The 11959-nt window shown below is 44.5% G+C and overlaps 1 protein-coding gene across 1 annotated transcript in view; it reads right to left on the bottom strand.

Annotated features, from left to right (window-relative positions):
• The window catches only part of SPACA3 (sperm acrosome associated 3), a 26379-nt gene extending 15341 nt beyond the window's left edge, over window positions 1-11038 (bottom strand). The window contains exons 1-2 of the mRNA XM_011937662.1: window positions 10921-11038; window positions 5476-5593 (exon numbers count right to left, since the gene is read on the bottom strand). The gene's annotated coding sequence lies outside the window, so the exon portion shown is untranslated. The remainder of the gene's footprint in view (window positions 1-5475; window positions 5594-10920) is intronic.
• Between the last annotated feature and the right edge of the window lie 921 nt (window positions 11039-11959).

Raw genomic sequence — 11959 nt, 5'->3', positions numbered from 1 at the left:
AAGAAAAGAAAGAAAGAAAAGAAAGAAAGAGAAAAGAAAATAAAAGGGACTAATACAGTAAATTGGTACTGCTAGAGTAGGGTACAACTATAAAGATACTCAAAAATGTAGAAGCAACTTTGGAACTGGTTAACAGGCAGAGGTTGAAACAGTTTGGAGGGCTCAGAAGAAGACAGGAAGATGTGGGAAAGTTTGGAGCTTCCTAGAGACTTGTTGAATGGTTTTGACCAAAATGCGGATAGTGATATGGACAATAAATGAAGTCTATGCTGAGGTGGTGTCAGATGGAGATGAAGAACTTGTTGGGAACTGGAATAAAGGTGACTTTTGCTATGTTTTTGCAAAGAGGCTGGCAGCATTTTGCCACCACCCTAGAGATCTGTGGAACTTTGAACTTGAGAGAGATGATTTAGGGTATCTGGCAGAAAAAAATTCTAAGCAGCAAAGCATTCAAAAGGAAGCAGAGCATAAAAGTTGGGAAAATTTGCAGCCTTACGATGCAATAGAAAAGAAAACCCTATTTTCTGGGGAGAAATTCAAGCCAGCTACAGAAATTTGCATAAGTAATGAGGAGCCAAATGTGAATCACCAAGACAATGGGGAAAATGTCTCCAGGGCATATCAGAGACCTACACAGTAGCCCCTTACGTCACAGGCCAGAAGGCCTAGGAGGAAAAAATGGTTTTCTGGGCCAGGGCCCTCCTGCTGTGTGCAGCCTCGGAACCTGGTACCCTGCATCACAACAACTCCTGCTGTGGCTAAAAGGGGCCAAAGTACAGCTCAGGCCATGGCTTCAGTAGGTACAAGCCTCAAGCCTTGGCAGCTTCCACATGGTGTCAGTCCTGCAGTTGCACAGAAGGCAAGAATTAAGGTTTGGGAACCTCCACCTAGATTTCAGAGGATGTATGGAAATGCCTGGATGTCCAGGCAGAGGTTTGCTTCAGGAGCAGAGTCCTCATGGAGAACCTCTGCTAGGGCATTGCAGAAGGGAAATATGGGGTTAGAGCCCCCACACAGAGTCCCCACTGTTGGAACTATGCCTGTTGGAACTATGAGAAGAGGGTCACTGTCCTCCAGACCCCAGAATGGTAAATCCACCAACAGCTTGCAACATGCACCTGGAAAAGTTGCAGACACTCAACGCTAGCCTGTGAAAGCAACCAGGAGTGTGGGGCTGCCCTCCAAAGCCACTGGGGCAGAGCTGCCCAAGACCATGGGAACCCACCTCTTGCATCAGCCTGTCCTGGATAGGAGACAGGGAGTCAAAGGAAACCGTTTTGGAGCTTTAAGGTTTGACTTCCCAACTGGATTTTGGACTTGCATGGGGACTGTAGCCCCTATATTTTGGCCAATTTCTCCCATTTGGAATGGGTGTCTTTACCCAGTCTGTACCCCCATTGTATGTAGGAAGTAACTAACTTGCTTTTGATTGTACAGGCTCATAGGCAAAAGGGACTTGCCTTGTCTCAGATTAGACTTTGGACTGTGAACTTTTGAGTTAATGCTGAATGAGTTAAGACTTTAGGGGACTGCTGGGAAGTCATGATTGGCTTTGAATGTGAGGACATGAGATTTGGGTGGGGCCAGGGGCTGAATGATATGGTTTGGCTGTGTCCCTACCCAAATCTCATCTTGAATTCTAGCTCCCATAATCCCCACGTGTCATGGGAAAGACCAAGTGGGAGGTAATTGAATCACGGGGGCAGGTTTTTCCCGTGCTATTCTCATGATGGTGAATAAGTCTCATGAGATTTGATGGTTTTATAAAGGGCAGTTCCCCTGCACACGCTCTCTTGCCTGCTGCCATGTAAGACAAGAGTTTGCTCCTCTTTCGCCTTCCGTTATGATTGTGAGGCTTCCCCAGCCATCTGGAACTGTGAGTCCATTAAACCTCTTTCTCTTTATAATTACCCAGTCTCAGGTATTTCTTCATAGTAGCATGAAAATGGATACATAGATAGATACATAGATAGATAGATATCCTATTGGTTCTGCTTCTCTGGAGAACTCTAACTTATATACTACTCATGTGAAGTTGGTAGAAAATTATTGGTTAGATAGATAGATGAATAGATAGACAGACAGATATCCTATTCTGTTTCTCTGGAGAAGCCCCACTTATATACCACTCATGTGAAGCTGATAGAAGTTACTTAACAGTTGCCAAGATCCTCAATTCATGTGAATTTCCTTCCTGGACCTGGTGCCACTATAGGCTGACATTCTTCCTTTCCCTCTTGTGAGTTGTGGCTTCTATAGTCTGGGGCAGTGGGCTGTGAGAGCAGCAGACCTCGGGGGAGGCCTGATTTTACAGAACCTACCAGTTCTGTGAGCTTGGTGCATTAATTAACTTTGTTGACCCTCAGTATCCTCCCTGTAAAATGAAGAGAACTGCCATCCCAGGAAGGTGTGGAGGGGATTCATGAGATAACATGCAAAACATTTCACACAGTACCTGATACCAAGTAGACACTCAATAAAAGATTGCTTATATTATTATTTTAGGGGTGAGGAAACAAAGAAACTATGCTTTTGAGAACTACACTTGAATTGTCAAAAAAGTCTCTGAGTAAGGACCTAAAGGGTGTTGCGAAGTTAAAACAGCATGAGCTTGTTTTAACTGATCAGAGGCCTTTTCCTCATACAAGTTTGTGCTATCTTGACTTTCACTGTATTAGCAAGATCTCTGAATAAGCAGGGAATTACTCTTCTTGCATTCATCTACTTACATCCTAGGGGTTTTCTCTCAAGGAAACTGATATCACCTTAAAAAAAATCAGTCTTGGAAAAGGTGCTTGTTCATCCCTTTGATACTCCTCATTCCCATCCCAATCTCCTTCTGAGTTCAGAGCTGGTTCTTCCATACCTGTTCCCGCCACTCTGGTTGATGCCTTCTTTGTATCTTACCTGGGACTGCAGTCATTTCTTAACTGGCCTCTCTACATCACAGGACTCTTTCTAAATGACAGGGCTGAATGCACCATTCCCCATTTCTATACCTTTCAGTGGGGCTCTGTCACTTGCAGAACTGGGCCAGCCCACTTGGTCAGAAGCCCAGATGGACCTCCACGGTCTGCCCTCTTCACCTGGCAGCCTCACCTCCCAACCCCTGGGCCCTGGCAGTTCCAAACAACCAGCTCTTCCCAAGACATATCTGTCTAAAAGTTCTTCCTCATTTGGCAACAGATAACTTTGTCTCATCCTTCAAAATCAACCCGGTGTCACAACTTTTGCAGAAGGAGCTAATTCAATGCTCTCTGCCTCTTGAACATCCTCCCCTCTCACCTATTTTCTTGCTGCTACACCTTGAGCTTATTCCTATCATAGAATTACCACATTACACTATAATTTATAATGTACATGACTACGATCCTGTCTGTGAGCTCTTCCAGAGCTAGGAGTACGTTATATTTATCTCTGTATTTCCTTGACTTATTAATGGGTGAGGCACACAGAAGGCACTGAAGAGATGTTAAGCAAATACATTTTAAAATGCACAGGTTGGGGATGGAAGAAGATGAATGTAACTGTAAAGGGGTAGTACAAGGGAGAGCTTCCTGGTAATGGCATAGTTCTGTATTTCGATTGGAGTGGTGGGTATACAAATCTACACATGAGGCGGGGCAGAGTGGCTCATGCCTATTAATCCCAGCACTTTGGGAGGCTGGGACGGGCAGATCACTTGAGGTCAGGAGTTTGAGACCAGCCTGGCTAACATGGTGAAACCCCATCTCTACTAAAGATATAAAAATTAGCCATGCGTGGTGCTGCACACCTATAGTCCCAGCTACTTGGGAGGTCAAGGTGGGAGTAATCACTTGAACCCAGGAGGCAGAGGTTGCAGTGAGCAGAGATCCCACCACTGCACTCCAGCATGGGCGATGGAGCGAGACTCTGTCAAAAAAAAAAAAGGAAAAGAAAAAGTTTCTTAGAAAGAAAAAACACACGGCCAGGCGCGGTGGCTCAAGCCTGTAATCCCAGCACTTTGGGAGGCCGAGACGGGCGGATCACGAGGTCAGGAGATCGAGACCATCCTGGCTAACCCGGTGAAACGCCATCTCTACTAAAAAAAAAACAAAAAAAAATAAACTAGCCGGGCAAGATGGCGGGCGCCTGTAGTCCCAGCTACTCGGGAGGCTGAGGCAGGAGAATGGCGTGAACCTGGGAGGCGGAGCTTGCAGTGAGCTGAGATCCAGCCACTGCACTCCAGCCTGGGCAACAGAGCGAGACTCCGTCTCAAAAAAAAAAAAAAATAGAAAGAAAAAACACACATAAAAGCTAGTTTTACTGTTCTGACTAATCTAATAAAATAATTGGAAGTAAGGGGCTGTCAAAGTCTAATTTAATATTATTTAAAATTGGTTAGAAGTGAATGATTACAACAGAAACATAACCCAAGTGTGCTTCAATATGTGGCTGTTTTAATCTGGTTTGAGTTGATGTTTAAAAAGAAGAAAAGGAAAAAAAAAAGTGGTTGTTTTAGAATGATAACAAGTTTCTGATCTGAAGACCTTTCCACCAGTGCCTAAGTGCTTAGGGCCATGAGTAGAGTGAATTAGGACAGTGCTGCTGTGGGTGCTGAACAAGCTCAGCAATGATGAAACACTTGAGAGAAACATACAGCTGCACTTACGGGATCTGATCACACAGAGGCTGAATGGGTGGAAGAAAACTGCTGGGCTGACCCACAACTCTGCGAAAATCTAAAACTCTGAGTCTGTGTCCATAGCAACTTGGAACCCGTGAAAAGCTACAGGGCGAAAAAGTGAGGTTTTGAGTAGATTGACACCTTCAAAAGCTAAAGGCCTCTAGAAATCCAGAGCCTCTAAAACCCTGAAATTCCTAGCAACCAGGTTGGGCTAACAACACAACTTCAAGAGCCTAGATCCGTAAGAGCCTAGGGCCCCTAGAAACTGATGTCTCTAATAACTTGGGGCCTTTGAGAAACATGAAGCTTTTAATAAATTGAAAATCTGAATAACCTGGGGCTTTTAACAACCCAAGACCTATAATAAACTGGAACTCTTAGCAACTTGGGTTGCCTAGCAACCTGGGGGCTCTAATTATCAGAGACTCCTAGCAACCAGAGAGATTGTACAACCTGAGGGCCCTGTACACATCCAACCCTGGACCCAGTCCGCCTCTCACTCTTGCAGTAGCTGCCGCTGGATCTTGAGAAGCAGTGTGATCTAAGAGACAGAGCTGGAATTGGAAACCAAAGACGCATGCTTAGCATTCTGATTTTGCCACTTACTAATCATATATCCTGTGGCCTAAGCTCCCTGACCATCACTTTCCTTACATATGAGAAAAGGCTGGGCACAGTAGCTCATGCCTGTAATCCTAGCACTTTAAGAGCCCAAGGTGGAAGGATTGCTTGAGGCCAGGAGTTCAACACCAACCCAGGCAACATAGAGAGACACTGTCTCTACACAAAAAAAAAAAAAAAAATTAACCAGGTGTAATGGCATATACCTGGAGTCCCAGATATGCAGGAGGCTAAGGCGGGAGGATTTCTCAAGCCCAGGAGTCTGAGGCTGCAGTGGGCTATGATCACAACAGTACACTCTAGCCTGGGCAACAGAGCGAGACCCTGTCTCAAAAAACAAAACATTAACAGTTATTAACATTCTAGTGGCTAAAAAGTCATTTGTATTAGCATACTTCCTGTGAATAAAAGAGGTTAATCTGGATTCTAAAAATATACATTGTCCTTCATTGGGCTCAATAAAACTGTCATTTTGCATTAAAATAAATATGCCCTGTAAACACCGTTCTCAAGGTTGCGGGTGTGGGAAGGCGGAGTGTACATCGGGAAGATGCTCATCCCTGGTGCAGTCCAACGTGAGGACGAAGACCCCCAAGGGGAAAGTGAAGACCTCCCGGACTCACAGGAAGTGAGGGCCAGAGCAGGGACCAGATCTACCTTTCCAGAACGTAACTGTATACTCACACTACTCTTGCCATTGACAGAGAGGGCATAAGAGAAACCCTCTGACATTATTGCTCATGGGCGTGGAGTTGAGAGACAGTAAGCCTGGGTATTCTGTGGGGCTTCTTATGGTGTGTGGAAGGGAAATCACATGCGGCTCTATGGGTGTGTTCAACCCTCTGAACTTCTATGCCTCTCTGCAAAATCGGGAAAATGGAATGCATCTTTCAAAGGATCTGGTGTTCATGCTATCTTCCCTCTGACACATTCCCTACTACTCTTTGGGAGCTCCTCTCTCCTTGCTGAAATCCCGGGCCCCAGCAGAGCTCTCTCACGGTGCCGGAGGGTTGAGTGAGGAGGAAAGACATTATCCACTTCGCACCCAAAAGCAATTTCTCTCCCAAACTACAAGGAAAGAGCTGAGCTCCAGTTTCATGCTGTTCGATGGGCCCAAAGGAGTATCTTTTTTTTTTTTTTTTTCTATTTAGACAGAGTCTCACTCAATTTTCTAGGCTGGAGCAATCTCAGCTCACTGCAACCTCTGCCTCCAGTGTTCTAGGGATCCTCCCACCTTAGCCTCCCAAGTAGCTGGGATCATGCCTGGCTAATTTTCTTTTTTCTGTTTTGTTTTTTTTTTTTTTTTTTTTTTTTTTTTTTTTTTTTTTGGTGTCTTAATAGAGATGGAGTTTCACCATGTTGCCCAGGTTGGTCTCAAACTCCTGAGCTCAAGCAATCTGCCCGCATTGGCCTCCCAAAGTGCTAGGATTACAGGCGTGAGCCACTGCACTCGGCCTTAAAGAAAGATCTTACATAGCAATGATTTTCCACTGGAGATGGATGGTTTCGCCTTCCAGAGGATGCATAGCAATGCCTGAAGACATTTTTGGTTACCACAACTAAGGGAGGGGGATTGCTACTGGCATTTGGTGAGAAAAAGTCAAGGATGCAGCATCCTACAAAGCACAGGACTGCTGCCCACAATAAATCAGCCCAAATGTCAGCCGTGGCAAGGTCAAAACATCCTGATAGACAGCATAGAGCAGTCTAGGTCTGGATCCTTCTCTGTTCCTAGTTTCCATGTGATTTTAGACAGGCTGTCTCATTTCTCTAGGCCATAGTCAGTTCCCTGACCTGTAAAATAAGACAATTTGATTTGATTGTGAGAAACACACATTCACCCGTCCAAACCCAAAGAATGTACTTGGAGACACGAAGAACAGCGGAAGCGAGACTTTTAATGGCGGTCTTGCAAGATCAGGTGTCTGGTAGGCAGGCACACCCAGGGCAGTTACAATAGGTAATTTATCTCCTAGCAATCAAGTCCCTCCCCCAGTTCCTCATCAGTCAAGTACTATGGTGTTACAATCATCCTGGATATCGCCTAAGTTTCATTATCCCTCTTATAAGGTTATACCCAGGGTCCAGTTCCCCACTTAAGTTTCAAATTCTCAATAACGAAACTTTCTTCCGTTTTATAGGGTGACCCCTCCTCTACATTCTGTTCACTTATTGTGACCTTCTAGGTGCATGAGCCATGAGGTTTGTTACATTTGTAGGCTGGCTGCCAGTACTTAGATTTATCATGCCTTGAAAATGGACCATTTAAAATGTTTTCTTACAAACTCCCTCCTCTTTTCTATTTACTTCCTTTGGTCTCATTTTCATATGAAGCCTTTCTGTCCTCGAATTTCTCTTTTACTTTCTTCCTCATAGGAGAATGAGTTTAATTTGGTTTCTAATAGTAGCAGATTATTTTCCTAGTAATTCATGGGCATTTTTTATTAATAGCTGCTTCAATTAATCTCTGTGCTAGTCACTTCATACAAGGGATAATACAACATCTCACTACGGTTAAGATTCCTGTGACAATTGTGAGAGATGTAAGGATTGAAGCTACTATGCCTTTCCAAACCAACTCCTAGCCAACCCACAAGTGGGTCATCAATTCCAGCATTTTCTGCCAGTTTGCTGGCTAGAGTTTTCAGTCCTTGTAAAGCTACTGTAATGGTCCCATCTGGGGCAGTATTGTTGGGAATGAAAGTACAACATTTTCCACCTAGCATAACATATATGCCCCCTTTTTCCGCTAGTATCATGTCTAACACAAGCCTGTTTCCCCAGGCCATTTGGCTGGTGGCATCTAACTGGCTAGCCACCCTTTTGAGGGTGTCCCAAGTATAATTGATAAATCTCTGTTGATTATAATAGATGTAGTTAATCCAATCCACATTCTTATTAATAGTTGGGCCAGGTGTGTTGGCTCACGCCTGTAATCCCAACACTTTGGGAGGCCGAGGCAGACAGGTCACTTGAGGTCAGGAGCTTTAGACCAGCCTGGCCAACACAGCAAAACCCCATCTCTACTAAAAATACAAAAATTAGCTGGGTGTGGTTGCATGCACCTGTAATCCCAGCTACTTGGGAGGCTGAGGCAGGAGAATGGCTTGAACCTGGGAGGCAGAGGAGGTTGCAGTGAGTCAAGAACATGCCACTGCACTCCAGCCAGGGTGACAAGCGAGACTCCATCCCCCCCAAAAAAAAGTAGTTGACCACCAGAAGAATGCTGACTTTGGGCCTTAAATTCATTAGGCCCCTCCCTAGGGACTCCTGTTGACTCAACATATATATTGGAGTCAAAAGAATTTGTCAAAATTCTCCAGTTTTGGTGGCCATGTGTATTTTCAGGTATCTTGTGGAATGCCAGGGTGAAGAGAATGGCCAATTGGACTAAAGCAAAGTCCTGGTCCAACTGGACAGTAACAAGTTATGGAGATTCCTTTCCCACAATACCACCAGACATCAGCCTGGGGTATATGGAGAGCTGAGTAATTGCCTTTGCCTCACCAGTGATGTTTAAGAATTGGGTACAAGTCAAGAGTTCTCATGGGCTTACTGTACTCTGCCCCCTGCCTAGAGAAGCAAGAGGAGTGGTTCATATTCCCTATAGAGAATGAGGAGTTTGCTCTGGGATCTGACCTCCGCAATGCAGGAAAGAGTAATGACAGACTCCTACAAGTCTCGTTTCCCCATGCATCCTTATCCTGGTATAGAACCAACATACAACGCATTCCTTCAGGATTGGTATCCCATCCTAGGGACAACGGAACCACTTGTGCCTGAGGTCGTCCTGCAGCACACACATAATAGTTACTCTTGCTGAGGGCTTGTACTGAAAATTTGACCCATTCGACCCAGGCATTCACATCTCTGTAAACTGTCTTAATTTATATGATTTGCCTTAAATACTTTACCTCAATTATTTTTACCCTTTTAGGGTCATTATTTGGTGGACCAAAGTGTTTATTGGGGTCTGGGGTTGCAGTCGTCCCAGGCAAATGGGAGGTTGAGTTCTTGATTAGTTTGAGAGCAAATCACCCCAGGGGGTCTTTCCCTGTGATGCCTGCTCCTAACTTATACACATAAGACGCTACTTTTGGTTCTTGGTCTAGAACAGCTGGATTGTCAATGGTGATGAGTATAGGATTGCATTCTAAATTCTGACAGGTATTTGATGGGGAGCCCTTGGTCAGAGGTGTAGTTTATTCTTCAAGGGTCTCCAGCTCAGAGTTACCCACCCCAGGTTTACTGTCCAACACTCAAATTGGGTAGTACACCATACATCATCCCAGCTGGGGCAGAGCAATGCCCTACTGTAACCTGCATTTGCCTCAGGGCGAAGATATTTATTCACCTGTGAGAGCTGTCTCTAATTTTCCAAATTCCCACAAGATAAGACCTGGAAGGCATTAAATCTTATAGTTTGGGGTGCTACCATCTGGGTTATATTAATTACCAACCTGATTGGGTAGGGAGGAGTCCCCTGCCAGTTTCCATTTTGACCTTCTGCTTCTTGTGTGGTAGCCCATCCCAGCCATATTAACTTCCAGAAATGGGGCCAGCCCATGTTTTCTTTTAAGATTTTTCTCAGAGTTGACTTTAAGGGTTCCTCAGGTGACCCATGCACTTTTCACTGGGTTTTTTTTTCCCCTCCCTTCTGGGGTCTCTTTTACCAGTCCCTTGACTCAAGTATACTGAGTTCACCCCCTTCAGCTGTTGGCACAGCCGTCTCAGTGCTCAGGAGCACTTGATGGGGCCTTCCCAGCTTGGGTGTAGCTTGTCTTCTTTCCAAGTCTTAATCAGCACCAAGTCACCAGGCTGGAAGTGGTAAACCACAAACTCAAGAGGCGGAGTTTGAGTCAGAAGTCCTTTTAACCTAAGGGATGACAGGGTAGAGGATATGGCCAGTATATAATATCTTAAGAATTGATCTTTGGTTTCTATAGTAGGGAGATATGTAGTTCTGCCCAAATATGGGAGCCCATATAATAACTAATAGGGAGACAATCCCAAGTCTTTTCTTGGGGCTGTCCTAATCCTAAGGAGTGTTATTGGAAAACATTTGGTCCAAGGCATTTTAGTTTCTAAGATTAGCTTGGTGATACACTTTTTGGGTGTTTGATTCATTCTTTCTACCTTTCCAGAGGAAGGGGGATGCCAAAGGGTGTGATAATCCCATCGAATTTGTAAACCTTCCATAATTCCCCTTAACACCCTTGAGGTAAAGTGGCTCCCATTGTCTGAAGCAGTATTTTCCACCAGGCCAAATCTAGGTACAATTGTTCTAATATTATTTTGACCACATTTCTGGTGGTGGCTGTTGGAAAGGGAAAGACTTCCACCCAGCCAGGAAGGTAATCTACAATCACCAGTAAATACTTTAGTCTTCCTACTTAGGGCATTTCTGTGATACCTACTTAGATACTTTGAAATGGCCTTAGTCTGGGAGGTCTTCCTCCCTTGTCCTGTTTTCTCATTACCTTTTTGTTTATCCTTTGACAAGTTACAAAACTTGCACATACTTGTTTAGTAAGGGTATAAATCCCTAAATACCCATAATTCCTAAGTATTTCATTACACAGAGCCTGGGATCCCCAGTGACTCCTTTTGCATAATACAGATATTATTTATCTTATTAGGGGTTTAGTCACACTGGCTCTCTCACACTGTCCACCTTTTTCTCTGCTGCCTGCTTTGGCTCTGTGACTCCTGCCACCCCGACATCTGCAGCTGCACTCCCTGGCCTGCAAGGCCAGCTTTTAGTTACAAAGTTAACCTTTAAAAGGCCTTTCTCTGCTGGTTCCTCCAGATTTAATCTGAAGTATTTTCTCATCTGATCTCTGAGCCTCTGCAGGAATGCAGAGGGAGTTTCCTCTTTTTCTTGTTGAATCTCGAATGCTTTTGAGACATTTTATGTCCTAGGAGTGGACTCTTTGATCTCTTATAATTATTTGTTCCTCCATTTGGGCCCAGTCCCTGGGATCATTATTATCCCATTCGGGATTGACATTTGGAAATTTTTGTTTGGCTGGCAAGACCCCTTGCCCAGGAGGGTGCTGCCTCTCCCAGATGGTCATGACTGCTCTCCTAATCATTCCCCTTTCTTCTGCTGTGAACAGTGTATTTATAATGGAATAATTTTAGCCCAGGTGTAAAAGCTGGGTCCTAGGATTTGGTCCAGCTGGTCTGCTAAACTGAGGGGATCTTCTAGGAGTGGTTTCATTTCCTTCTAGAAATTTCTAACTTCAGTACCTGTAAGAGGAGCATTTACAAAGCCAATCTCTCCATGTCCTATGGGAACTTCCCCAAGAGGGAACATGCTAGATGCCTGCTGTGTGGAAGGGATAGGGGAGTTTTCAATATCCTCTTACACTGTTTTTTTGTTTGTTTGTTTTTTATTTTTTTATTATACTTTAAGTTCTAGGGTACACATGCACAATGTGCAGGTTTGTTACATATGTAGACACGTGCCATGTTGGTGTGTTGTACCCATTAACTCATCGTTTACATTAGGTATATCTCCTAATGCTATCCCTCCCCCTTCTCCCCACCCCACGACAGGCCCCAGTGTGTGATGTTCCCCACCCTGTGTCCAAGTGTTCTCATTGTTCAATTCCCACCTATGAGTGAGAACATGTGGTGTTTCGTTTTCTATCCTTGCAATAGTTTGCCCAGAATTATGGTTTCCAG

This window comes from Colobus angolensis, unplaced genomic scaffold (assembly GCF_000951035.1).
Source record: "Colobus angolensis palliatus isolate OR3802 unplaced genomic scaffold, Cang.pa_1.0 Scaffold167, whole genome shotgun sequence".
Lineage (NCBI taxonomy): Eukaryota > Metazoa > Chordata > Mammalia > Primates > Cercopithecidae > Colobus > Colobus angolensis.
Note: the sequence above shows the minus strand (reverse complement) of the source record. Positions and strands in the feature narration are given on the sequence as shown.